General features: G+C 48.2%; 1 protein-coding gene across 16 annotated transcripts in view; it reads left to right on the top strand.

Moving 5' to 3' along the window:
• Positions 1–10,143: 10,143 nt before the first annotated feature.
• Positions 10,144–27,755, top strand: part of PRRC2B (proline rich coiled-coil 2B) — an 87,255-nt gene continuing 69,643 nt past the window's right edge. For 10 of the 16 annotated variants that reach the window (XM_055400144.2, XM_055400143.2, XM_088841083.1 and 7 more), the window contains exon 1: positions 10,145–10,393. The gene's annotated coding sequence lies outside the window, so the exon portion shown is untranslated. Of the gene's footprint in view, positions 10,394–27,755 lie in introns of all 16 variants that reach the window. The other 6 variants (XM_088841076.1, XM_088841080.1, XM_088841079.1 and 3 more) reach the window with 1 other exon arrangement.

Raw genomic sequence — 27,755 nt, 5'->3', positions numbered from 1 at the left:
CTGGTCCAGGAACTAGACCCCTGATCTGGGAACTAGATCCCAGGTGCCACAACTAAACGTCTCATGCTGTGACTAAAGATCCTGCATGCTCCAACAAAGATAAAAGATCCCATGTGCTGCAAGTAAATAAAAGACCTGGAGCTTTTTAAAAACTAAATAAAAGACCTGGAGCAGCCAAATAAATAAATAAACAGATAGTTCTTTAAAATTAAAACAATAAATACATGCATGTGACCAGACAGCAGTAATGTAACTGACCAAGATCCCAGCAAAAGTGCCAATTCGAATGAGAATATTTTTATTGCGGTAAAGTATACACATTGTGAAGTTTAAGATTCTAACTACTTTAACATGTGTACATTTTGTACACTTACAGTGTTGTGCAACCTTCACCTCTGTCTAGCTTCATCATCCCCAAAAGGAAATCCCATACCCATTAAGCAGTCACTCCCCATCCCCACTCCTCCCAGCCCCTGGCAACCCTGATCTGCTTTCTGTCTCTCTGGATTTTCCTATCTGGGGTATGTTGCATAAATGGAATTATGTAACACATGGCCATTTGTATTTGGCTTCTTTCTTTTTGTGTAATGTTTCCAAAGTTCATCCATGTTATAGCATCTAACAGTACTTCTTTAAATAGTTAAATAAATAATATTTCACTGGCACTAGTGGTAAAGAATCCGCCTGCCAATGCAGGAGATGCAAGACACATGGGCTCCATCCTTGGGCCAGGAAGATTCCTTGGAGTAGGAAGTGGCAACCCACTCTAGTATTCTTCCCTGGAGAATTCCATGGACAGAGGAGCCGGGCGGGCTGCAGTCCATGGGGCCGAAGAGCATTGAACACGACTAAGCAAGTGAGCACACGAGTCTTCCACATTTTATCTACTCAGCCATTAATGGACATTTGGGTTGTTTCTACCTTTTGACTACTGTGGATAATGCTGCTATGAACAGTCCTGTATAAGCTTCTGTTTGAACCTCTGTTTTCAACTCTTTTAGGTAAACACCTAGGTGTAGAATTGCTGGGTTATGTGATCATTCTATGTTTAATGTTTGGAGGACCCTCCATCCTGTTTTACTGAGCAGGTACACCATTTTACATTCCCATCAGCAATCTATGAGTGTTCCAGTACATTCCCATCCTCACCAACACCTGTTATTTTCCATACGGGCATCCGAGGGGGTATAAGGCTGTATCTCACTGTTCTTTCACTTTGCACTTCCCTGATGGCTAATGATGTTGAGCCTTTTCTCATGTTTGTTGGCCATCTGTAGATCTTCTTTGGAAAAATGTCTATTCAAGTCCTTTGCCCACATTTTCATGCAGTTGTTTGTCTTTCTGTTACTGAGATGTGTTCTTTAGATATTCTGGGTATCAGACCCTATTCAGATAGATGATTAGCAAATATTTGTTTTTCTCAGTTTGGGTTGTCTTCTCCCTTCTGTGTCAGAAAGTTAGATCTTGAGATCTATTATTTCTCCAGTACCACATTTCTGGAATCCTGCCAGAGAGGGCAAGACCTGATTCCTAAATTCTCCTGCCAATGACCTTCCTTTATTCTTCCACTAGTCTCACCTCCTGGTCACGTGTCAACTCCATCAGTCGGTATGACTTCTCAGGCTCCATGCTGAGGAAGATTCAAAAGTGGGAAGATTCTCATCGGGAAAGAGGACCACAATTCAGGAATACTGCCATTGGTGCTTGCCATTTTGGTACTTGCCATCCCATCTGTAGAAGCCTCCTTAGTGAATTTCTTCTTTCCTTTCCCTTCTCATGATCAGTTGCTAAATTGTGTCCAATTCTTTGCAACCCCATGGACTGTAGTCTGTTAGAATCCTTTGTCTATGGGATTTCCCAGGCAAGAATACGGGAGTGGGTTGCCCTTTCCTTTTCCAGGGGATCTTCCTGACCCAGAGGTCGAATCTGAATCTCCTGAATTGGCAGGGGGACTGAGCCAGCAGGGAAGCCCTAGCCCTCAAACTGTTCACTCTCTTCTCCCAGCCAAAGTCGCCGAGTTTAAAATGCATACGTACATGTATTTATTTGACTGCACCAGGACTTAGTTGTGGCGTGTGGGATATAGTTCACTGACCAGGGATCAAACCTGGGTCCCTTGCACTGCAAGTCTGGGGTCTGACCCACTGGACCCCCAGGGAGGCCCCAAGCTGCCAGGTTTCAAATCTTATCTTCACACAACTTTTCTTCCCCAGTCTTGGCTTGTTCCCTCTCCTGGGTCTCTCTCCGTGGTGGAAAATGGAGGGCAAATTCCTAAGACTCAGGTGTGATGTTGAGAAATTGACAGCACTCCAGCCCTGAACTCCCTTTGTCATAAGCCCCTCAGAGGGAGACCTCACTTTTAAGCCCGTCTGTGTCAGGTACTGAGACCCAGATGTGAACGCCAAGGTCTGTGCAGGGCCCAGGCTGCCTGTTCAGACCCAAGTGTCATATTTTTAGTCCAAGGCTCCCATTCCCATTCTTGCCAGAGGGCACATTTCCTGGGAGGTGGCCACTTTTCCGATGGCCACCAGCCAGCCCACAGTTCCCTTCTCGGGCCCAGATGCTCCCATCTCTGGCCCTTCATTCAAGCTGGTCCTTCCATCTGGAATGTTCTTCCCCAGTCTCCTCTGATTAAACTCCACCCTTCCTTCAAAGCTTGGTGTCAAAAGCACCTGCTCCAGGAAGACTCCCCCAGCCTCCCCGGCTGGAAACAATTTCTCCCTGGACTATAGGCTTTTTTTCCTTCAGTTAAAATGACCACATTTTCTGAACCGTAATTGGGACTCAGTCTCTCTGTCATTGGTACAACTGCCTTTTGGAGAACAGGTGCAGAGAATATGACAGCAGGCCCACCCAGGAATCCCTGGCGTGTGGGATCACTGCACAAGCTGTAGGCTCACATTCCTAGATTGTACTGCAAGTTACTGAAGTTCTGAGCCAGGAGAGTGTGCTGCTGCTGCTGCTGCTGCTAAGTCGCTTCAGTCACGTCCGACTCTGTGTGACCCCATAGACGGCAGCCCACTGGACTCTGCCGTCCCTGGGATTCTCCAGGCAAGAACACTGGAGTGGGTTGCCATTCCCTTCTCCAATGCATGAAAGTGAAAAGTGAAACGGAAGTTGCTCAGTCATGTCTGACTCTTCGCAACCCCATGGACTGCAGGCTACCAGGCTCCTCTGTCCATGGGATTTTCCAGGCAAGACTATTGGAGTGAGGTGCCATTGCCTTCTCCGGGAGAGTGTACTACCAGGTCGGAATCAGGCCTGGATGATTCAGACCCAGTTCAGGTCCATGCCTGTGTAGTAGGGAAGAGCTTTTGTATCTATTACACGTTAACCACTAAAGGGATGTTGCCTGTAGGCTTCAATGATACATAATGGCCCATCTCTGAGAACCCTGCCTCTCAGGTAATGAGCATTAAGCTAAAATACCTTTGTTTAGCTCACCAGGAAACTTCCTGACCAGGCACACCCAGTAAATGACTGCAGGAAGGGAGAAATGAACACAAACCCTCTGGAGGCTGATGGGAACCAGGAAATATTTGACTTTACTACTCCCTCTTTTTAGTATAAAAGAAGTCTGGATTCTAACTCAGGCAAGATGGCTCTTTGGAACACGAGTCTATCATCTTCTCAGTTGGCTAGCTTTCAGAATTATCGCCATTCCTTGCTCCAACAAATCGTGTCTCAATTTATTGCCCTGTCTTGCCACAAGAATACAAGCTTGAACTCGGTGGCACCTGGAGGTAGTGAGAGCTTGATGAATCAGTTTTTATTTTTGTTGTTTTTTTTTAATTCCTCTTGAAAGTTTCTTGAATGAAGAGATAAGTTATTTCTCACCTTGACATTTATCAGCACTCTGACTGGCTTGCCATGATGGGTCTCAGTAAATATTTTTTGGTTTCCCTCGTGGCTCAGATGGTAAAGAATCTGCCTGCAATGCAGGAGACCTGAGTTCGATCCCTGGGTCAGGAGACCTGAGTTCGATCCCTGGGTCAGGAAGAATCCCTGGAGAATGAAATGACAACCCACTCTGGTATTCTTGCCTGGGAAATGCCATGGACAGAGGAGCCTAACGGGCTACCGTCCATGGGGTCGCAAAGAGTTGGACACGACTGAGTGATTAACACGTGCGCACACACACACAAATAATTTTTTCAGTCGGATGGAATGTCTTCACTAGACAGAATGAGTGGAGGTTTGGCTAAGACATGGGGTGAGGGAAGACAAGAGGTTCTGAGAACTGACTCACTGACTGACAGAATGCACTGGAAGAGGCCTGTCAGCATCCACTTTCACTCCTTTGGAACCCAGCTGTCAAGCTCTAAGGAAGCCTAGTCTGTTTCTGGGGAGAGGGGCCACAAGGAAAACCCTGGAGCACGACATACCTCGTGGAAGAAGAGACAGTGCAGTGGCCTCAGTGACCCCAGTCAGTACCAGGCGGAGTGGAAGACCCATTCAGTTCAGTCCAGCCGCTCAGTCGTGTCCAGCTCTTTGTGACCCCATGGACTGCAACATGCCGGGACTCCCTGTCCATCACCAACTCCCGGAGTTTACTCAAACTCATGTTCATTGAGTTAGTGATGCCATCCAACCATCTCATCCTCTGTCGTCCCCTTCTCCTCCTGCTCTCAATCTTTCCCAGCATCAGGGTCTTTTCAAATCAGTCAGTTCTTCACATCAGGTGGCCAAAGGACTGGAGTTTCAGCTTCAACATCAGTCCTTCCAATGAACATCCAGGACTGGTTGGATCTCCCTGCAGTCCAAGGGACTCTCAAGAGTCTTCTCCAATACCACAGTTCAAAAGCATCAATTCTTCAGTGCTCAGCTTTCTTTATAGTCCAACTCTCACATCCATACATGACTACTGGAAAAACCATAGCCTTGACTAAATGGACCTTTGTTGGCAAAGTAATGTCTCTGCTCTTTAATATGCTGTCTAGGTTGGTCATAACTTTTCTTCCAAGGATTAAGCATCTTTTAATTTCATGGCTGCAGTCACCATCTGCAGTGATTTTGGAGTCCATAAAAATAGTCTGCCACTGTTTCCACTGTTTCCTTATCAATTTGCCCTGAAGTGATGGGACTGGATGCCATGATCTTAGTTTTCTGAATGTTGAGCTTTAAGCCAACTTTTTCACCCATCTAAAACCCCCCAAACTGTGAGAAATTACAATTTGTTGTTGTTTACACTTATGTATTTGTTTACTTATTTCTGGCTGTGCTGGGTATTTGTTGCTGTGAGCAGGCTTTCTCCAGCTGTGGCTAGCGGGGGCTCCTCTCTAACTGTGGTTGCCGACCTCTCACTGCAGTGGCTTCTCTTGTTCCAGACTCAAGAGCTCAGGCTCAGTAGTTGCGGCACATGGGCTTATTTTTTCCTGAGGCATGTGGATTCTTCCTGAAGCAAGGACCGAACCTGTATCTCCTACATTTGCAGGCGGATTCTTAACCACTGGATCACCAGGGCATTCCCTGTTGTTGTTTTAAGCCACTAAGTTTTGGGGCCTGCTTGTTACAAAATGACTGATGACTGACAAAGCAGGCTCCAAGGTGTCTGAGGTGGAAAAGGAATAGCAGTAATAAGCAACACGTGCTGAATGCCTGCTAGTTGCCAGTTTGTGCTAACAGCTGATACAGTGTGCGCATCACCTCATTCAATTCTCGCGACAATCCTCTTCCGCAGTTTTCAGAGATTCAGTGAATCAGAGCCACTTATCTAAAGACACACAGACAGAATCTAACTCAGAGCTGTCTGACTTCGAATCCTGCACTCTTTTCAGACCATGGCTCCAGGCTGGGGGCAAGCCCAGGGGAAGGGCATAGACTCAGTGCCTGCTTCAGGGTTGCATTCAGGTGAGCTGACTGGGCCTCTGTGCTTTCTAGAACCTGTGGGTTGTGTGCATGGCCATGCCACGGACAAGACTCAGGCTCTGAGAGGCTGAAGGAAGGCTTGGCTTTGAAGCCAGGTGGGGCGACCAGGAGAGGCTTCCAGAGCTGTCCCTGGACTGCATGCCTGGGTCAGTGCTTTAAGGCTGGCTTCCTGTTTGTGTTCTGTGTCTAGTGGTCCTCCACTTCCCTTCAGTGGAACATTGATTTTCCAGAGCCTTCTGAGGTCTGGAGGGCGAGAGAGGTTCTCCTGTCCATCTCACAGCCAGGCAGTGGTGGTGGGTGAAGGTCCAGTAGACTCAATAGACTGATCTGTAAAACGGAGTTGATGATAGACCCTAACTCACAGAATCACGGTGAAGAGGCTCCTACAGAAAGTAGGAGCAGTGACAACAAGCCCTCAACAGTGTGCGTTCTCCTTTCTACTCAAGGCTGCCACCAGCTCCCTATGGAAACTCGAGCAACTCAACAAATCTGTGTTTTCGTTTCCTTACCCCAGAGGACTCAATAAATAGTGACTCTTCTTTGTGTGTGTGTGTCTGGTTTGGGTCTTAGCTGCAGCATGTGAACTCAAAGGTGCAGCATGTGGGATCTAGTTCCCTGACCAGGGATGGAGCCCAGGCCCCCTGCATTGGGAGCACGGAGTCTTAGCCACCGGACCACCAGGGGAGTCCCAGTGGTGAATACTCCTGATGGAGGCATGAAAGAAACCCGGCAAAGTCTTAGACTCTCCAGGCAGTGGAGTGATGAGGAGCAGCTTTTCTGGATTCCTACTGAGGCCAGGACTACAGGGCACCAGCAGAGGTCAAATTCTGACTCTCAAGATTCTCTGTCCCTTCATTTTTTTTCTTCTTTCATTCAATCATCTCTCATTAAGCACCTACGATGTGATCCAGATTGTGGGCTAGGGGAATTAAAAAAATGAACAATTCAGCGAGTCTGTCTGGAGGAGCTCCTCGTCCTGGAGGGGCCACAGATATATACGAGATGAAGGCCACCAGGAAGACTGGGACTCTGATAGAGGGAAGGTTGGAGTGCACACTGGGGGTTAAAGAAGGAGAAAATAGAGGGGGAAAAAAAGAAAGAGAGGAAGAAGAGGGAGCAGAAAGGGAGGCAACTTTCCGAAGGACTAAAAAAAAAAAAACCCGAAAACCTGAATATGACCAAGGATGGGCTTTCCATGGTCCATGTGAAATTAGTGCAAAGGAAAGCAATATCTACCCATAACGTGGTTTTAGAAAAGAAAACCATGAATAAAGAAATATATATATACATGTGTTATACAAAAATATTAAATTTCAATGTAACCAAAAACAGTGAACACATTTCAGGACAAATAAAATTATGGATTCATAAAATCTGCAATTGGCTGTGAAAAATAGATGTAATCCTCCCTCTGACTCAGTTTGGGGGTTTGAAGAGATTTCTCCACTCATAAGCATAGTTTCTGAGTATTTAAAAGAAGAAGAAGAAAAAACCCTAAACTGAACAAGCTATTGTTTTTCCACTAGTCATATATGGATGTGAGAGTTGGACCACAAAGAAGGCTGAGTGCCAAAGAATTGGTGTTTTTGAACTGTGGAGCTGAAGACTCTTGAGAGTCCCTTGGACAGCAAGGAAATCAAACCAGTCAGTCTTAAAGGAAATCAATCTTGAATGTTCATTGGAAGGACTGATGCTGAAGCTCCAATACTTTGGCACCTGATGCAAAGAGTCAACTTGTTGGAAAAGACCCTGATGCTGGGAGAGATTGAGGGCAAGAGGAGAAGAGAGGGTGACAGAGGATGAGATGTTTGGAGAGCATTATTGACTCAATAGACATGAGTTGGGCAAACTCTGGGAGATAGTGAAGGACAGGGAAGCATGGCATGCTGCAATCCACGGGGTTGCAAAGAGCAGGACACAACTCAGCGACTGAATGACAAAAAAACAAAACAAAAAACTGAACTTACTCTTATCCATTGCTTCACGCCAGCTCTCCCCAGCTTTGCCCTGCTTGGCCCACTCAGTTCACACTTCCAGCTCTGACTACTGCTGTTTACTTTAGAGTTGTTGTTCAGTTGCCAAGTCATGTCTGACTCTTCTTGACCCCACTGACGGCAGCACACCAGGCTTGCCTGTCCCTTACCATCTCCTGGAGTTTGCCCAAGTTCATGTCCATTGAATCAGTGATGTCATCCAACCATCTCATCCTCTGTCACCCTCTCAGTAACTTTAACAAAATGAAACTGGCTCATTGCTTGTTCCCCTCTGCATTGCCCGCAGTCTCTTGGGGATAAATGACCCCACCAAAGTCCAGCCCTGGTCCAGCCCTCCTACTTTGATCCCTCCTTTCTCTTTCCTACCTCTGTCCTCTCTAGGTCTTCAGTTCTGGGAGAGCTTGATGGACACTTTCAGGGTCCTGGAGAAACCCCAGGTACCAGCCCTAACTGACAGTGTTAGACCAAGGATAACAGCCCCTCTCCCTGCTCCAGCATCTTAGCCTTGTTTTCCCCACAGACCAGCACATCTGGGGTCAAATCCTTGCTCCACCACCCATGACCTCAATTTCCTTATCCATCAAGTGGGAACAATAATAACTGTCTCCCATGTATTGAGTTATCTCTTGTAAAGTGCTTAGCAGCCTGCCCAGCCGCGAAAAGTGCTCAATAAACAGTACCTAGCACTGTGGCTGTTGTCACCCCAGAGAAGTGCAGGATGAAAATGATTTCCTGAGTCTGGGACAAAAGCCGGGTTTCCTGGTGTACGTGAAGCACGCCATTTCAACTCCCAGGGACTTAGCAGCCTTTGCTGTCCCCAGAGGGCGTCACTCTCCTTTCACTTGTCCACTTGACTTTCTCCCTGCCTGCCAGCTGTAGTATTTCCTCACCTGTTTTCCAGAGCACTCAAAACCCTCCAAACTTTTCATCTTTTTTTTTTTTGGTCCTCTCTCTCCAGATAATAAAAGAGAGAACCTCTTGATTCTTAAAGAGTTTCAGAGTCTCTTACCTCCCAGCCAAGAAAGTCAAGGGCCAGATGCTCATTCCATTCCACAAACCAACCAAGATTCACTGAGTGCCTACTACGTGCCAGGCATAAACTTCACCCTGATCCGAGTTAAGCTGAAGCGGGTTAACTTTCCTCCCAAGACTTGCTGTGTGGCCTTGGACAAGTTCCTTCACCTCTCAGCGTCTCCATGTCTCACCTGTGAATTGTAACAATCAATATCCGCCCAGCAGCTGGGCTGAAACGAGACCAGTCACTCCCCCGCGGCTGGCCGCTCCCCGTCGGTGCTGACGGTGTGTATGGACAAGTGCCAGAGACGATTTGGATTCCCGGCTCCAGAAACATTTCTTTGTCTTTGCTCTTTCAAATCGCTTGCTTTCCTAAGTGCCCAAGCATCCAGAATGAAAAGCGATAATGCCCCCTGAGCCCTCAGACCGCAGAGGTCCCCGGGGCAGCGTGCCTTCTCCCTGACCTTTTGTTCGGCCTTCACACACACACACACACACAAACTCTCAAGAGGCTGGTTTTATTATTGTCCGTCTTACGAAAATGTAATAAAGTATCTAGACTGGGCGACAACCTTGCTTTTGTTTTTTTTTTTTTAAATTATTTATATATTTTTTATTGGAGGCTAATTATTTTACAATATTATATTGGTTGGTTTTGCCATACGACAACCTTGCTTTTGAATTAACAATGTATGATGCCTGCGGTTCCCTTTCCGGGCTTCTACGTGTTGTAACAACAGCCGGGCTCGCCGTCTCGCGGCGGGCGCCGCAGTTCTGCGGGGGGGGCGGGGATCCGGGCTCTCACCGCCCTCCGCGCGCCCCCCCAGCTCCCCCCCACTTCCCAAGCCGCCCTGCGCCAGGGCCTCGCCCGCCCCGGGCCCCCGCCAGCCCAGCCCCCCCTCTTCCGGCCCGCTCTGCCCGCCTCCCGAGCCAACCCCGCCTCAGAGCCTCCTTCCCTTTCCCTCAGCCCCGCCCCTCAGGCACCCCGCCCCCTCGCTCCCCGGGCTGCGTCAGGGGGCCCCCATGCCAGATTCCCCCTCTGCCAGGCCCCCTGCTCCCGGCTTCGTCTCCAAGGCCCTGCAGGCCCTTCCCTGGGCCCCTCGCGCGAGCTCCACGCCCCTCTCCCGGGACCCCAGCCCCCCTCTTCGGGCCCGGAGGCGGGAGGCGACCGCAGGTCCCCGGGGGCGCGGCAGGGGGCGCTGCGCGGGCTGAGGCGCTACGCGGGCTGAGGCGCTTCGCGGGCTGAGGCGGCGGCGGCGGCGTGAGGAGGAGGCGGGCGGAGGCGGGGGCGGCGGCAGGCGGGGGGGCGGGGAGCCGAGAGCTGGAGGGAGGCGAGCGGCGAGACACAGGCTCCCAGGCTCCAGCGAGCGAGCGAGCGACGAGCGAGCCCGGGAGGGAGGGAGCGAGCGAGCGAGCGAGCAGCCGCGCCGCCGCTTCGCAATCCGCCGCCATCCCGCCGCCTGGCCGCCGCCCGACCGCCATCGCCCGGCCCAGTCGCGCCCGCGGAACTAGACCAGGTGGGCCCGGGGCGCGGGGCGGCGGAGGGCGGCGCGCGGCCGGGGCGGCGGCGGCGGGCGCGGCGCTAAAAGATGGAGGCGGCGCGGCCCGGGCCGGCTTTTGTCTCTCGGTGGCGGCTGACTTGACAGCGGCGCTCGGGCCGGGCCGACCTTTGTCCACGAGCGCGGGGGTTCGGCCCGCCCCGCGCCGCCGCCGTCGGCCCGCGGGGCCGGGCTGGGGGCGACCGTGGGGCGGGGGTTGCGGCGGGCGGCCCTCTCCCCATTGTTGTGGCGGCGTCGAGCGGCCTGGGCTCGGGCGCGCGGCGGGGTCGCGGCGCCCCAGAGGCCGGGGGGCCTCCGAGGGAGGGGCCGCGGGGCTGCCGAGGCCGCGGAGCGCCCGGGGAGTCGCCTTTCCGGCCCAGATTCCGGCGGCCGCGGGTGTCTCGGCGGCCCGAGGAGTCTGGGCTTGTTTCCTGCCGCCCGGCCCCCCCATCTTGCTTCCTCCTGAGAGCGGCCGCGGGATGCAGGCTCGGGGCCCGGGGCCGACCCTCGGGGCCGGGGGGGCGGAGCCCCTCGACCCCCGCCGGGTGTCCCCGAAGTTGGTGATCAGGGTTGCCTGCCTGGGTGCGCGGGCCCGGGGGCTCACAGTCGCCCAGACGGCCGCGCTTTGAGTGGGGGAACGAGAACATTATTTTCAAAACACTCAAATGCTCTGTTGCTGAAAATGTTTAATAATAAACAGGATGTCTCTCCGCTCAGGGCCTGCCAGATGGGTTTTTTTTTTTCCCCTCTCCTTTCTCCTCCCCGCCCCCCACCCCCAAGTAAAACCCAGCACTGTTGAAATCGCGGGCCTCTGAAGAGTGGATTTACCTTCGCGAAATTGGAAGGCGTTTGTTTTTTTTTTTAACCGTTTTCTCCCTCTTTCGAAATACCGGGGGAGGTCCAAGCCCACCTTGAGGCGAGCCGAGGAGGTGTTTTTCAGCGGAATGGTCGCTTGAAGGAAGCGCGCGCGGGGGGGGTGGTGGGGGTGGGGAAGGGGGGGCTGGGAGCTCTCCGGAGTGTGTCATTTGCTACATGGCTGCCCGAGAGAAACCTTTAGAAGGCTTTGGTTCACAGGATTGTTCAATTGTCCCTGAGATTGTTGTTTTTCTGTAAGGTTTTGTGTGCATTTTAAGTGGCTTTGTACATCATCCAGTTTTGATTCCTGTAACCGTCCGTTTGAAGTCTCAGCATGGTTTCTCAGAATGCACTTGCAGCCATCTAGCCCTGTTTGCGCAGTGCTGGGGTGTTAGGTGGGCCTGGGGAGGCCCTGACTTTGAGGTGCAAGCCCTGCTTGTGTCAAACAGCTCAGATTCCCAGAACCTTCGTTGACACACCTAGAGACATTGCATTCTCTTCCTCATAAGGCCTGGCACACAGTTGGTGCTTAATGGTGGTTTCTCCTGTGGCTGTGCACCTGCCATCAAGTCCTAGGGTGGAAGCTGAGCCACTGGTGATGCCACCCTTCGTGCTGAGCAGTCAGGCAGATGCCACAGGTGCTAGGCCGAGGCATGGCCAGAGCGAAGGACTGCAGGGTGCAGAACATCACTGGGCTCTTGCTTGTTCAGCGCTGGGGCTCAGTGGGGAGAGCAGGCTGGAGAAGAGCAGGCTTTGGAGCCCTCGGGAACTCCATCGACCTGGGCTGTGTGGTGGTGGGTTTCTGCCCTGGGATCGGGGTTCCTGCCCTTTCTGAGGCTGTTCCCGCAACTGGGTTTAAGGCACAGCAGAAAACACGAGATGCTCGAGGCTGAGGACAACAAGTAGAGGCCCAGGGAGTCCTGCCTCTTGAGGGTAACTGTTTTCCGTCGGGAATGGCAAATAAACATTTGCTTGGATACATGTGTCCCTTGGAGCTTGGATTCTGGTCCTCTTTGGGTTAGCTTACGCAAGTCTCAGCCTCAGCTCCTTCATCTGTAAAATGGGAATAATTATGCCTTGCTTTGGGTATCTGCTGGGGCTCTTGGGAGCCTCACATACTATTTGCAGCAAAGCACTTCCATCCATGGGAGGGTGATGAAAAGGTATGTATGTATGTTTTTGCTGGTTACCTGGTTTTCTGGTGTCTTTTTAATTCCTGATCTTTTGCTCCTGTCATTTTGGTGGATGGAACCACCCCAAATTCTGTCCACAGATGATGTTTTGATTTTGCCTGGTAGCACCAGAAAGGCCAAAAGAGCTAGGCTGCTCAGCCAAGTCTGAGGTTTGTGCTGTTTATGGGAGACCATAGAAAGGACTGAGGCTAGTTTGGGGAGACCGACCCCAGTTACCTCTGGACCAAACCTATAGCTTGTCTAAAGGGCCCTGGAGACTGCTTGAACATAAGGTGGTTCTGCAGTCAGTGGGGAATTTGTTTCAGTTCATTTTGGCATTCCCACAGCCACCTTGGTTTTGTTTTGTTCTCTGTGTGTGTGGTTTTTTTTTTTTTTAAAAACCTCCTTGGAACCTTCTGGCCTCCTGGCTGTGTGACTGAGACGTTCTAGTGGGTCAAGTCATCCTTTCAATTTTCCCTACTTCCTGCCTCTTGGCCCATCCTTTCTGTCTGATTTCAGTCTGGCCCAGCACTGTGGAGGTTAGCTGGTTGGTGATGTGATGAATTCATTGCTCCTTCCACAACCTTTTTTGAATTTCAGCTCTGACTGGCACCCTAATGCTGCCTGGATGGTGGAGGGGCTTGTTTCAGCCAGTTGTGAGTGCTTGTCTCTCGTTAAACATTCTGGGTCCTCTCCAGTCTCCTTCAAGCCCAAATGGTTAAAAAGAGAGTCTGGGGAAGGAAGAGCAAGAAAACCTTGGGAGAGAGGAATTTCAGGAATGGCAAGTCAGAACTAGTTCCTGCCCGGTCTAGTTGCCTGGAGCCTGGCCCAGGGATTTTTGTTATGCCTTTTGCTTGGCCCATCCCCCATTCCCTTTTAAATTTCAGGGTTTTTTTTCCTGAAGGATTATTTTATTGTGCTTTCAAGTTTTTTTTTTTTTTTTATTGCACAAAGTACTGACTCATGTTGCTAATGGCTGTATGCTGGTTGTATGTCTCATTATTCTACTGCTTTAAGATTGCTCATTTCTATATTTGTTTCTATTTCAAACCAGAATAGGCCAGTTGGGCCAGTGCATGTATTTCTAAATTTAATAATGAGGCTTCTCTTTTGTCAAAGGTGTGTATCTTGCTATGGGTGGGCAGGTATTAAATAGGGCCTGTCTACACTAGATTTTAAAGCAGTGCATTTCTCTGTGAAAAAGAAAATTTCTAACAGAGAGATGTTGGGGTTTGTGTCCTGAATTTCATATTTTTGTCAGGGCAAACTAGACTGGCTTCTTTTCCAATCATAGCTTGATTTCTTTCTTAAGATTTTTTCTTGGGGCTTATACAGACTTGGGAACCTTGGATTTGTCCTTTGAACAAAGAAATAAAGGCATAATTTGGAAAATACATGTACATAGAACTGAGTAATTTTCCTGTACACTTGAAACTCAGTGTTGTAAATCAGCTATAAAATTCAGTGGGAAAAGGCAACGAGGTATGTCACAGGACTATATTGAGTATCTTGTAATAGTGTATAGAGGAAAATAATCTGAAAAAGAAAAATATATGTAACTAGATAATTTTGCTGTACACCTTAAACGTGTTGTAAATCAACTGTACTTCAATTAGATAAAAGAAAGGACGTCTCTGAGGGTCTAGTGGTTAAGACCACTAGAAGACTCTGTGCTTCCAACAGAGGGGGTGAGGGTTTGATTCCTGGTCAGGGAACTAAGATCCCACGTGCCTTGTGGCACAACCAAAAAATAAAAGAAAAGGCATGGCCTGTGGTGCTGGAGATGAGAGAGAGGTGGGAGATGGTGAGCTTTCTGATGGAATAAAATTGTTTAGACAGGCTTTTGGGTGAACAAGGTGCCATTTGGACTGGTGTCTTCCCCTGGGAACTGGTGTCTTCACCTGGGCTTTGCTGTAGGTGATGTCGCTGTGTCTCTTTGGGTGGCACGTGGGAATCTGCTCTGGGAGGGAGGCCTGGCTTCCTGAGTTGAGCCAAAAGTCTTGGTTGGGCTTGTTCTTAGCTGTGCTTGATTTTTTTTTTTTGGTGGTGGTTTTCTGTGTGGCCTGAGCTCAGGGCTGGGTTGCTCCTGTAAGGGTGTTGGCTTGTGAAGCTGTGCAGGTGGGGAGGTGTCTGTGGGCAGAGCGTGGTCTATCTTGAGTTGCTGGCAGTCCCTCACATTCTCCCAGGTGACTTCCTTCCGCTCCCACCTCTGCAGCTGGTTTTGTAGCTCTGCTGTGTATCCTTCCTCCTTTCAAGAAAGCTGCCAGCCTTTTCCTCCTTGTGGTAATGCAGAAACAGTATGTGTTGCTTTTAGAAGTCACTGCTGGACTTCGGCCAGGCATGGTGCAAGGCCCTTTAAGTACTTTTCCCCCTAAAGCAACCTTTTCCCTGAGGGGTGGGGGGACTGTGAAATACTGAAAAGAATGAAGGCAAAAATAAAAACACAAATCATCTCTAACTTCACCATCCAGAGATAACTGCCTTAAGACTCATGTATTTCTTTACTTTGATTATATTTTTTTTTCAAAATTAGAAAATACTGCTATATACACTATTCAGTGGAGAAGGAAATGGCAACCCACTCCAGTGTTCTTGCCTAGAGAATCCCAGGGAGAGGGGAGCCTGGTGGGCTTCCGTCTATGGGGTCACACAGAGTCGAATACGACTGAAGTGACTTAGCAGCAGCAGCAGCACACTGTTCAGGGATTATAGATCCTCTTAACGTTATAGTATATTTCCCCGAGTTATTGAAAACATGGTTTTTTAATAATTGTGTAATTGCTGTTACATGGATATGTCTTGATTTACTTAATCCTCCATTATTAGATTGTTGTTACCCACTTTTTGTTCTTACAAACAAGACTAGGGAGCATCCTTGCTTACAAAGCCTTGGGTCCACACTGCTGTTTCCTGTAGGTGGAATTCCAGTTGGAGGGTGTGCAGGCTCCTGCTTTGGCTCAGCAACAGTGTCTTCTGCAGCCTTTGGCTACCTCTATGTCCAGCCTCGGTCACAAGGTGGCTTCCTTCTTAGACCACTGAATTCTGGGTGTCTCAGTCCTGGCGAAGTCCTTTGATGAGCCGAGTTGGGGTCTTACTCTGTTTCCTGGCTTGGGTGTGGACAAAGGTCTCGATTTAGACATTTACTGTTCTGGGACTTAGAAGTGGATGCCCCGCTCATGTTCCTCAGGAGCTCGTGTCCAGTGGGAGGAGACAGCACCTCCTTAGAGAGGCCTTCCAAGCCACTCAGCCCATCTCCATCATCACCCTCCGTGATTCTTCCCTAGCCCCTGCTGCTTTTCTGCTCTTGCTTTTCTTTTCACAACTTTAAATACAGGATTTTTATTTTGTTGTTGTTTTAAATTATTGTGGAATAGAAATGACATAAGATTTACTATTGTAACCATTTTTAAGTGTGCAGTCTAGTGACATTAAGTACCTGCCCAGTGTTGTGCAGCCACTGTCTGTCTTCAGAACTTGATCGTCTCCGCACATTGAAACTCTGCACTGATTAACATGCCCCCCCTCTACCAGCCATTCCCCCTGCCTCAGGCCCTGGCAACTTCCATTTTACTTTTTGTCTCTATGAGTTTGATTAGTCTAGGTCCCTCAGATAAGTGAATTATGCAATATTTGTCCTTTAGTGAATGGCTTCTTTTACTTAGCATAGTTTTTCAAGGTTCATCTATCTGTGTTGTTGTGGCATGTGTCTGAATTCCATTCCTTTTTAAGGCGAACAGGAGTCTCTTACAGACTTCCCTGGTGGCTCAGCTGTAAAAGAATCTGCCTGCAATGCAGAAGACCTGGGTTTGATCTCCAGGTCGGGAAGATCCCCTGGAGGAGGGCCTGGCAACCCACTCCTGGATAATCCCATGAACAGAGGAGCCTGGCGGGCTCGCACAGAGTTGAACACGACTGAAGCGACTAAACAGCAGCAGCTGTCTATATTATACACACAGCAACCACATTTTGTTTATCCCTTTGTCTGTAGATGGCCTACAACTTAGAAATACTTTGGGTTGTTTGTTTGTTTCTGTGCTGCCCTGCATGCCAGATCTTAGTTTCCCCACTAGGGATCCATCCTGGGCCCCCTGCAGTGGTAGCGCAAAATCCTAACCACTGGACTGCCTGGGAGCTGCCCAGCGTTTTTGTTTTGTTCTTTGACTCGCCCTTATGCCCCAGTGAAATGCGTGTCACTGAAGCGGATTCTTTGCTCCCCACCTCCCGGTGATCTGCGTCTCACGCAGACGTCCCTCCATCCGCCCACGTCGTGTGAGAAGTTGAGCCCAGCTCGGCCTGGGTTCAGGCGGTCAGGGAAGGCCTTCTGGAGAACGTAGCCGACTTGGAAGTAAGCACCTCTTGAAAATAGGGAGCCCTGGAGTATTAAACATGTTTCTGAGTTGAACTGCCCGGGCTGCAGAAGAAAGCTGGTGAGTCAGCTTGCTTCCCAGAGCTCTAGGCCCTTCAGTGTGGACGTGGTGAGAGTGCTCTGGGCAGGGCGGGGGGCAGGTAGGACTTCAGCGCCAGCCCTTGAGTTGATTTTCCCAGTGTGCTTTGAGCTCATCTCTGTGTGGGATTGGGGGGTGGATCTCACTGCCGCACCAACTGGAAAAAGGAGGTCACCTCCAGCACTCTCTGCACGGTTCCTTTGTTTCTTTAGAGCTTTTTTTGGCAGGTGTTGTTTACATCCAGTTCAGAGCTTAAAGAACTGCTCTGTTCCAGGGCGTGCAGAACACACAGGCTGGTCTGGGAGGGCCAACCTGTCCGTGGGTCTGAATGGGCTGAGTGTTCAAGAAATAGTTGGGGAGAGTGGAACACTGCCCTGAAGCATAAAGTGGAATTCTTTCTGATATAAAATTAATTGCAAAAATATACTTACTGGCGGGGGGGAAAGCAAGTATGTGTAGAAAAATGAATGCTCTTCTCTTCAGCTTCCAAGGCAATAGGCATCATTTATGGTTTGGTGTGTTTATCCTTCTCATACTAAAGAGCAAAGATGGGCTCATGCTGTTCTTTTCTTCATTTTCAAACTTAATCATTAGCTTCCCCCCCCTAATATATACAGGTCTATCATACTGTTAATGTTTTAAAAATAGTATCTGTAAGGTTTTTTTTTAATATGCGTGTGTATGGAAGAAGAAAACAAAAATAGGTCTTACTCTTAAGCTTGGCCCAGATAGTCCCAGTTGACTTGTTTGGGAAAGTACTTAGGAAAATTAAATCTATGTTGAAAAACATAAGGGTTCGTCCCCAGTTTCTCTGAAAGGAGACTGTTGTTTAAAGTTTTTTTGGCTGCCCTTCTCACTTCATGGTGTGTGTGTGTGTAGACCTACAGCAGGCTGCCCTCACTTAATGTCTGGGTGTGCTCTGTGACACCTGTGTAGACCGATTACATCATTTATTTTAGCGACTACAGAGAATGATCTGTGGATTCTCGTGATTTTACCCTGTTTCCTATCGGTGGACATTGGGCTATTTCTAATTTTTGGATAATACAATTTTGGTGAAATTCAGTCAAATTTGTCTTCATAAACATATAACTTGTATGTGATAGCACAGGAGAGTATGTTTCTGTAGTGTGGGGTCTTCCCATTGAGTAGCGTTTCGGTAAGAGTTCCGTTAAACTCTTTTTTCAAAAAATGTTGTGCCAATTTACATAAAGTAATATATGAAAGTGGGTGTTTCTGAACTGGGGGCTTTTCTAAATGAATCATCATTTGGGGTCATTTTGGGCGCGCACGTTTCCCAAATTAAAAGCAGTGACTGTTGAAGGCTTCCTGTTATCTGGTGTAGGATCTCAGCCTTTGATTGGCATTGACAGGCACAGCAGAAGTGGCATTCCCTGAGGACTCCCAGTGCAGGTGCCTGGGCATCTGCTCAGATGAGGCTGGTGGGGGGCTGGTGGGGGTGTTGTGGGGAGAGGCACAGGTAGCCAGGTTTCCTTTGATTTTCCTTTTCAGTTAAAGTCATGGTACTCGGCACAGGTGTTTTCTTCTAGCCTTTGTGTATTCGGAGACCGCCCCGTTTGGAGTTCTCACAGGAGCCCTTCTGGGGGTTTCTGAGGCTCGCATTACAGCCCTCGGTGGTCTTGCTGCTGTTGATGCGTCTGACTGTGTGGAGGGGTTTATCTGGAGGCCTCTGCTCTCTTGTTGCCAGTTCTTTCCTTATGAACTTGGCCTCTGGCCCCCACTTTCCCCACCTGTCTGTCCTAGGAGCTCACACCTAGTGGGCGAAGTGACTACGGAAATGAAGCCCCTGCAGATGCCTGGGTGGGATTTCATCAGGCCAGGTGCTCCGCAAGACGAGTGCCCAGGGCCGGGTGCCGTGGGGAATGCAGAGTGCCAGCCCTTGCGCTTGTGACTGTTAGAGAATCCATCAAATTCCTTTTCCTGAGGGAGAGTAACCCTTGGCTTTGGTCAGCTGCCTTCATATCCAGGTTCTTCCACTTGTGAGCTGGGTGATTAAGATGATTTAATCTTCTGGAGTCTCCATTCTCTTTGTCTGCAAAATGTCACAGTGACACCTGCCTCCTAGCATTGGGGGAGGATTCAGTGGGTCCTCCGCTGAAGTGTTTCTAAGGTGCCTGGCACAGGTGGGCAGGTGCTCAGTAAACAATAGCTATTAATGGCTCCTGGATCCAGCACTAGCTGAGGGCCTGGGGGTTTGGAGCAGGCAGACTTATACACTTGGGGCTCTTTAGTTTGCTAGAGGTTGGGGTTTCTAATTGTGTGCTCAGCCCTGTGCTGAAGATTTAAACCCAAGTCTCACAGCCCCTGCCTTCACCTGCAGGAGCTCAGACAGTGTAACCAAGGGCCTCCCTTGGGGCATTGGCGCTCTTCCTACTGTCTACTCTTTCCAAGGTAAACACCCTCAACAGGAGCATCTGATCACTGCCTGCTGCCCTTCACTGAGTTTGTTCTTTTCTTGGAGAGTTTTCGGTAAATGTCTTGAAAAGAATAAAGACGAGGTTTGTTGAAGTTGATGGCTTCAGGCAGACAGACCTTCCGGACCTTAAACAGCCCTCCTTCACCCTGTCTCCATATGCGAGCCTCTGTTCTCTGTCTGCCGGGAGGGGCTGGAGCCTGCCTCCCAGTGTTGCTGTGCTGATGGCGCCTGCTCAGCTCAGAAGCAGGGCGCCATGTTGATTCTGTGCTGCTAGGTTTGGTGGTGATGGTGAAGTCGCTCAGTCGTGTCCGACCCTTGCGACCCCATGGACTGTAGCCCACCAGGTTCCTCTGTCCGTGGGATTATCCCCACAAGAATACTGAAGTGGGTTGCCATTTCCTTCCCTAGGGGATCTTTCCCACCCAGGGGTCAATCCCGGGTCTCCTGCATTGGAGGCAGATTCCTTATTGACTGAGCCACCAGGGATTCTCACAGCTCAGTTTACCTAAACAATAATAGAATGCAGTGAAATGACAGGACAGGCCTGTTACACAAACCACAAACACTCCAGAAAGTACACGGAGTAGAAAATAAGTCATTCCTTGCAGTTGCGCTCTCTCAGATTGAGAGATGAGTGCTGTCTTAATTTCGTTTTCTAGTAATGGGAATGTTTTAACCACCTGTGAGTTCTTACTCTGACGTGACCACCGGGAAGCAGGAGATAGGAACCTACCTTTATGTTTATATACTTAAGACATCCTGCATGTGGTTCCCCAGCACTGTCACTTCGGTCCGTTCCTGTCTAGAAAGGGCCGTGGTCACTCTGTCCACCTGGGTGAATCCTCACGCTGTGTTGGTCGTGTCTGGCAGCAGCAGAGAGTAGGGTTCGCCAGGTGCTGCTCTCTACAGAGTATCAGGTGAGTGGTCTGGTGTTGGTATGGGGAGTCCGGGGAGCGGGGGCAAGATGGGTGTGTGCTCTGTGACGTGGCCTTGTCGGGAAAGGGCAGCACAGTCTGTGGTAGTTGGGGAATGGGGGCTGTGAGAGCAGAGCTCAGTCTGGAGGGGGCTGGTCCTGTAATAGCCGATTCTCATTAATAACCTGTGAGTGAAGTCAGCCTGTGTGCACGTGGGCGCATGGCTGCTCTTCTCCAGTGCCGGAAAGACAGATTGGCACCCTCCTGAAAGCCCCTGGGCAACACTCGGCCCTCCTTTTTGGGGCTCTTCCTTTTCAGACCTGGTCTTGGCTGATTGGTGGCCCAGGACTGTCATCGTCCTGGGTTTCCTCTGGAGTTCGAGGCTTGGAGAATAAATGGCATACGGGTTCCCAGGCCATAGTCCTTTGGACTTTGTTGGAGAGCGTTGAAACCAGCCCAGCCCTTTTAGCCCCCTGCCTTCAGTATGTGTGTGTGTTAGTCACTCAGTTGTGTCTGACTCTTCTGCGACCCCATGGACTGGACCCCACCAGGCTTCTCTGTCTATGGGATTCTCAGGGCAAGAATACTGGAGTGGGTTGCCATTCCCTTCTCCAGGGGGATCTTCCCGACCCAGGGATCAAACCCAGGGTCTCCTGCATTGCAGGCAGATTCTTTACCATCTGAGCCACCAGGGAAGCCCTGCCTTCAGTGTATTGGGATTTTATTTTCTTCAAAGAGGAGTGGCTTGGGGTGTTTAGTTATTGGTGGACCATCTCTGTCACAGTACACACCCTGCTGCCCGCAGCTTAGCTCTGAATGGGCATGCTAGAGTGAGAGACGGCGTGGTGCAACCATGGCCTGGTCCTTCACCTCTCAGCCTCCACTCCCTCATCTACGGGGGCAACAGTGAGGACGGCCACCCCAGCGTTGTTGGCAGGATCCTCTGCATAGCTGTAATTACTATTCTGCCAGCCTGGTGGAGTAATTCCCCGCTCGAATTAGAGGGAGGCGTTGCCCTCCAGGTGGAATGCTTTGTTGCTAACAAGCCTCCTCTGGGGCCGCGTGCAGCCTGAGCTGGGGAGGGTGGTGGGTGGGGGAGGGCTGCCTGAGGAAGACAGGTCTGTGCTGTGTGCCACATCCCCGTGGGCATGAGCTCCTGGAGGGCTTCCCGTGTGATGAACCTGATTATAGAGGTCTGGGGTCTGAGCCCTGCAGGTTTCCCTGGACGGCGTCCCAGTTCTCTTCCTTCCTCTCCTCTGTCTGCCCTGCGGTTCTTTGGGCACAGACTAAAAATAGGCTTTGTAGAATGTCAGACAGTACAGGAGTATTGGCCCACGTGTAAAGTTACATGTAGCAGGATGTTGGCTGTAGCATTATTTGTCACAGGACACAGTTGGAAATAAGTCATGTCTGGAGAGCATGGGTAAATAAATGTGGCACAAATGTGCAGTGAAACACTAGGCGGGCATTAAAAAGAGTCTCAGGGTGGTATGCGTTTTCTTGAAAAAAAAAAAAAAAAAGACCACAGTGTATTAATAAAAGAAAGCAAGTTTCTGCATGACACAGTAACAACCCTGATCTGTAGAATAAAAATCCAAGACCATAAACTGCTGATAGCTTTACACAGCATCTACCAAGTTCACATTGTTACCTTTTGAGTTGGATTGACTTGTTTTGCGTATTTTAGGATCATTATAATTTGTTACACTGAATGTGTATTAGAAATACTTGTTAATTAACAGAGATAACTAATTACAGAGGTAACCCATATAAATTCAAATAAAGACACATACCTATAGGCCAGACCCCTGGGTTGGTGCGGACTGGTGCCTTACTGGCTCTTTCCTGGTAAGAGCATCATCCAGGCTCTGAGTTTTGCTTAGGCTCACCCCAAGTGGCTCACCTCCTGGTTCGGGGCCCTGATGGGGGTCATAGGAATCCAACCAATTCAGTCACGTCTGTTTATATATCACTGGTCCTCAGAAATTGCTGTGTTGAGCTGGTTAGAAGGAACAATCCAATACAAATGCCATCTCCAACTTCTGTTCTCTACTAAATCAGATTTTACAATATAGATTGGGATGGCATTTGCAGAGTGCTTCTCACTTGATAATTTGTCATTATTTGGAGGCGGAAAAGGAAGGAGGAACGGAAATAGAGCTTATGTGTCCTGTGTTTCTTTTTTTTGCCGGGTCCTTGGTAAGTTTTGACCCTGGGCAGGGAGACCTTTGTGTGGCAAATCCGTCCAGCTGTCCATTCCTGGCTGTATGTTAAAATTGCCTTAAGTGTTTTCTTTAAAATTTTTTTTCTACTTGCTAAGTTAACTGCATGTTGAAAAGGTGAGATAGGCCAGTAGCTTTCTGCAGATTGCAAATGGATTTCTAGCTGAGTCCTCTCTCAGGCTTCAGCTCAAGCCAGTGTGCTGCTAAGCTAGGTGAACAGGGACTGACCCCACTGCCCGTGAAAGAAGGAGCTGTAAGAGTTTTAAGTTGCTCAGCAATGATGACGATGGTCACCGGAACCATTGAGCAAGGACTGTGCTTGGGGAGACGCAAGGCAGACCCCAGTGGGTGAGGAGCTTGTAGCTGGTGCATACCATGTGCCCATTGGACCCTAAGTTAAGAGTGGGGTTCTTTACCTGATGCTTCCCTGCTCAGACCCCACTCCACCCTGGGCCAGACTCTTCTTGCACAGTCACCATGGCCCCAGGGGTACGGACAGAGCCTGGGAGAACTGTGGGCATTTTATTTTGGGCCTCAGGGCCCCTTGGTGGCCAGCGTGGACCATGTGATCACAGAAGCAGGTGTTTCTCCAGTGCCCAGCACTCCTGGAGCAGTGCCTGGATGTCAGACTTGACTGGGTTCAAGTTCAGGTTTTGCTGTGCCCTACCTGAAGCTAGTGACCTTGGGCCAGTCATTTAACCTCCCTGAGCTTTGGTGTCTTGTCTGTAATTGAGGGTACAAGTACTTTTCTCTAAGTTTCTATTTTATTTTTTGTTTGAAAGAACGCCTGTTTTAAATTTCAGCTTTATTCAGATGTGCTCATTAAGTTACTTTTGGCTGTTTTCTTTGTTAATTGTTTCAGCTTGCCTTTGCATTCAGTTGTGTCTTTTTTCTGACTTCTTATCAGATGCTTAATTTCATTCTTTTCTGTTAGGAATTTTAAGTTTTTAGATGATTAAATCTCCTCTGAGTACAAATTTGTCTTTGTTTCATGTGTGGTGTTCTTTTCTCCATCTGTGCTATTTTCTAGGTATTCTGCAGCTATGGTTTTGAATTCCCCTTTGAGTCAAAAGTTTTTTAAGAGGGAGTTTTAGGTTTTCCAACTGATAATGTTATTTTTACTCTGCTTTTATTACATCTTGTTTTATTGCACCGTGGTCAGAGACTTTGCTTTTTCAGGATTTGGGGCTTTCCTTAAAGTCACACATATAGAGTAACTTTTTGAACATGTTTGCTGATGTACCTTTTCACATGATTCATTAGTTTCTGTTTTGAGTGGGCTTTAGATCAAATCTTACTTAAGACCAAGTTGTAGAGATTTCTGTGTTTTCCAGTGTTCTCTACTTAATTTTTAAATTATTCTATAAATATAGGTTCATGACAGTTGTATTTTCATTGGGGAGTGTACTTCCTACCCATGTAAAAATGACTCTTCATTATGCTTTTGTGTCTGGCTTCTTTCATCAGTGTTGTTACATGTATTTGTCAGTTTCACCTGTGTGGTTGTGTGTGTTTATTCCTTCTCACTTATCTTTTTTCCAGTTTTTTTTAGATATAATTGACAAAGTGTACAGGATAGTGACTTGACTTTCACACACTGTGAAATGTTTACCACAGTAAGTTTAGCAAACGTCATCTCATACAGATAACAAAATTAAAGAAATAGAAAAAACTTTTTTTCCTCCTGATTAGAACTCCTAGGATTTACTAACAGATTTTCATATATAACATATAGTAGTGTTAATTATGTTTACGTGTTGTACATTGCATCCCTGGTACTTACTTATCCTGTGACTGGAAATTTGTACCTTTTGACCACCTTCTTCCTTTCCCTCTCCACTCCCCTTTGGTAGGCACATATCTGCTCTCTTTTTCTGTGAGTGAGTTATTTACTTAATGTAAGTAAGTTTCTGTGAGTTAGTTACTTAATGACTAGTACTTTGTTTAATTGACCCACAGCACTATATTGGTTCTTGGTACACAGCATAGTGATTCAGTACTTTTCCACGTTTCAAAATGATCACCACGGTAAGCCTGGTTACCATCAGTCTATTCCTTCTCATTGTTAAATAGTATTCTGTTATAGTGAATATAGTATTCTGTTATGTGAATATACTCTTTGGTGGCTCAGACAGTAAAGTGTCTGCCTGCATTGCGGGAGACCTGGGTTCAATCCTTGGCTTGGGAAGATCCCCTGGAGAAGGAAATGGCACCCCACTTCAGTACTCTGGCCTGGAAAATCCCATGGATGGAGGAGTCTGGTAGCTACGGTCCATGGGGTTACAAAGAGTCGGATGTGACTGAGTGACTTCACTTTCACTTTCATGTGAATATAGTATTTGTTGATTCTAGTAGTGATAGATTTTTTAGCTTGTTTCCATTTTGAGCTATTCCGAATAGTTGTGGCTGCCATTAACACTCTATGACACCTCTTTTATGCGTGTGAGTATGTGTTCTCTTGGGTTCATACCTAAGAGTGGAACTGCCAGGTCACAGGGGAGATGCGTTCTCGGCTTGAGTGGATGGCTGCCTGTTTTCAGAGATGTGTGCGGTTGGCGTGCCCGCCGCAGGGCAGGAGCAGTGTCCCTCCTCCCCACTGCAGCGCTTGTCCTCGGGTTGTGTCAGCTCTCCCCACACTGGTCTCCGGATTCCATGTCATTCCAGTTCCAGACCGATTTCTGAAATTTATGTGAAAATCAAAGGCCAAGGATAATCACAGCATCCTCGAAGAACACAGCTGATGTACTGAAGAACACAGTGCTAGATGTGAGGACTTGGTAAGAACTACAGTAAGAAAGGCATTGCAGTGTTGGCAGAAGGATGGACAGATAGATGGATAGAATAGAACTGATCTTGAAACAGACTGCGCATGAACAGTCACTTAATTTGTGAAAAGGTGACACATGACAAATGGGAACGGTGACCTTTCAAAAGTCCTGGGAGGAGACTTCCTCAGTGTCCGGGGCTAAGTCTCGGCCTTCTGATGCAGGGGGTGTGGGTTCAATATCTGGTTGGGGAACTAAGGTTCCACATGCCATGGGTGCGGTCAACATTTTTTTGAAAACATAATATTAAATAAAAAGTACTGGGAAAGTTGGATTCTCTGTATGGGGGCGGGAGGAGAATTTTTCTACCCAAAATCATATCCAGGATCAGTTTCAGGTAGATTACAGAGCTCAACATGAAAGAGAAAACAGCTTCTAGAATAAAACAGGAGAATTAGCTTTTTGATCTTGGAGAAGACAAAATTCTTTAAATAGGATACAGAAGCATAGGGAAGAGTTATAAATTGAAGTGTACTTTAAACTTCCTATATTCTGGAGCATTTGATTACAAGTGCTCCAATAAAATGCAACACATACTGTTTTGTAATTGCCCAGATACCTTAGAAGGTCTGTCAGTTCCATCTGGCCTGGGGAACCCTGCCCTGCTCTCGTCAGTGCTGGTCCGCTCTTGCAGTAGTGCAGCTGCCATCTTTGGCCTTGGGTGGTGGTCCCTCTGGGTCTTGTCCCTCTGTGCTGTATCCCTTGTTTCTTGCATCCTGTGTGCATCATCGGTTGGAGAATGTGAGCATCGAGTAACAGCAACTGTCTTAAGCTGTCGTAAATGATAAGGACATTTATTGGCTCAAGTATGTAGAACTCCAGAGGTGGGCAGGTTCTGGGTGTTGGCCCTATGTGGGGTGTCCCTAAGGAACCAGGTGGGTCACTGGCAAAGGGGCTGAGTTTTTCCCTTAGACCAGGCATGCCTCTCACCCAGCTGGGTATGGGTCAGCCTCTCAGGCCTCTTGTCTGCCTGGGGGAGGACTAGGTCACTTCCTCTAGAAAGGAAGAAGGGAGAACTGGCTTCCAGGCAGGAATGGCTACTGCATTTATTTGCCTCTTGTTCACTAGAGTGTCTTTCCCTGCAACTTTCTAAGAATGTAAATGTTTTGTGGCCTTGTGTGAATTGAAAATGTCCTTCCATCCCCACACTTGGCTCGGTCAGCTGGAAAGGAGGGTTAATGATGCTTGTGAGAGTCAAGTCACTGGCTCATGAGGACTCACTGCCATTCCCTTTGTTCTTCCCTGGGACCTTTTTTGCGGGTGATGGTTGGCTTTTGGCAGCTCTGGGGTTCTTGTCTTTATCCCTAATGTACTGAAATTTCCTGTTGTACCCTGTGTTCTTTTTACATCCATTTCTCTAAGCAATTGGCAGGTCCTTGCAGTCTTGTGTAGTTCATTTCTGGGAATTTCTCATGTAATTTTTATTTGATAATTTCCCTCCTCTTGTGTCTCTGGAAATCTTGGTTAAATTTGGACCCTTGGATTAATCTGATTTGGGGTAGGAGTAGAGACTAGTATTCATTTATTCCCCTTGTTAATTTTTCTGGGAGATCCTTTGTCTTGCATTTCTTCTACTGACGTGGAAGTTAAAAATTTGTAAGAATAGTTTGGAGTTATAGAAAAGTTGGAGGTTCTGTATATTCTGCTCCCAGTTTCTCTTAAAAAGATCTTCCATTATTATGGTCCATTTGTCCTGGCTACTTAACCAGTATTTATACATCGAAGTCTGTTTTATTCACATTTCTTTGATTTTTGCCTAACGTCCTTTTTCTGTTCTAGGATACAACATTTAGTTGTCACCTTTAGGTTCTTTTAGATTGTGACAATTACCAGATTTTCCTTGTTTCCAGTGACCTTGAGAGTTTTGAAGAGATGTTTTGTAGAATGCTCCTAGTTGTGATTTGTCTGGTACTTTTCTCATGATTAACCTGACATTATGGGGTTTTGGCTGTCATGTCTTTAATTCTTCCTCGGGCTTTTTCCTGTTTTCTGATTGCCCCTTAAGAGAAAAAAAAAATCCTGTTGCGTGCATGCAGCATCTTCTCTTAATTTCCTCAGGACATTAATTTAAAAAAAAGTCTTTGGTTCCTGGTGCATTGTCTGTTTCCTCTAGGTTCTTTTGTCTGTTTATTTGATTTCTGTCTTTCAGTTGAGGTCTCAGATGAACACAGCTGATTGGAAAACCTGGTGGGTGGGTCAGAAGGAGCTCTTGGGGGTGGGGTGGGTGAGTGATAAGCCATCCTTTTATTCTTGAGCCCCAAGGTGCCTGCCTTTTTTAAGACCCCTTCTTTGCCAGCAGAGTGGAGACCTCTAGGGAGGCAGTCTTGTTTGTCTCCCTCTCTCCTGTGAGGCCAACAGCAGAGGGAGTCTCAGGCCCTCAGGGTCTGTGCCTCAGGTTTTCACTCCGCTTCTGTTTTTAGCTCCTTTCTTCACTCCCACCACCCTCTCTGACCCTGGTGTTCTCAAGTCTG

Source organism: Moschus berezovskii, chromosome 11, assembly GCF_049115385.1.
Source record: "Moschus berezovskii isolate FMDL1 chromosome 11, NW_MosBer_1.0, whole genome shotgun sequence".
NCBI lineage: Eukaryota > Metazoa > Chordata > Mammalia > Artiodactyla > Moschidae > Moschus > Moschus berezovskii.
The sequence above is the reverse complement of the archived record's forward strand: the minus strand, read 5'-3'. Positions and strand labels throughout refer to the sequence as shown.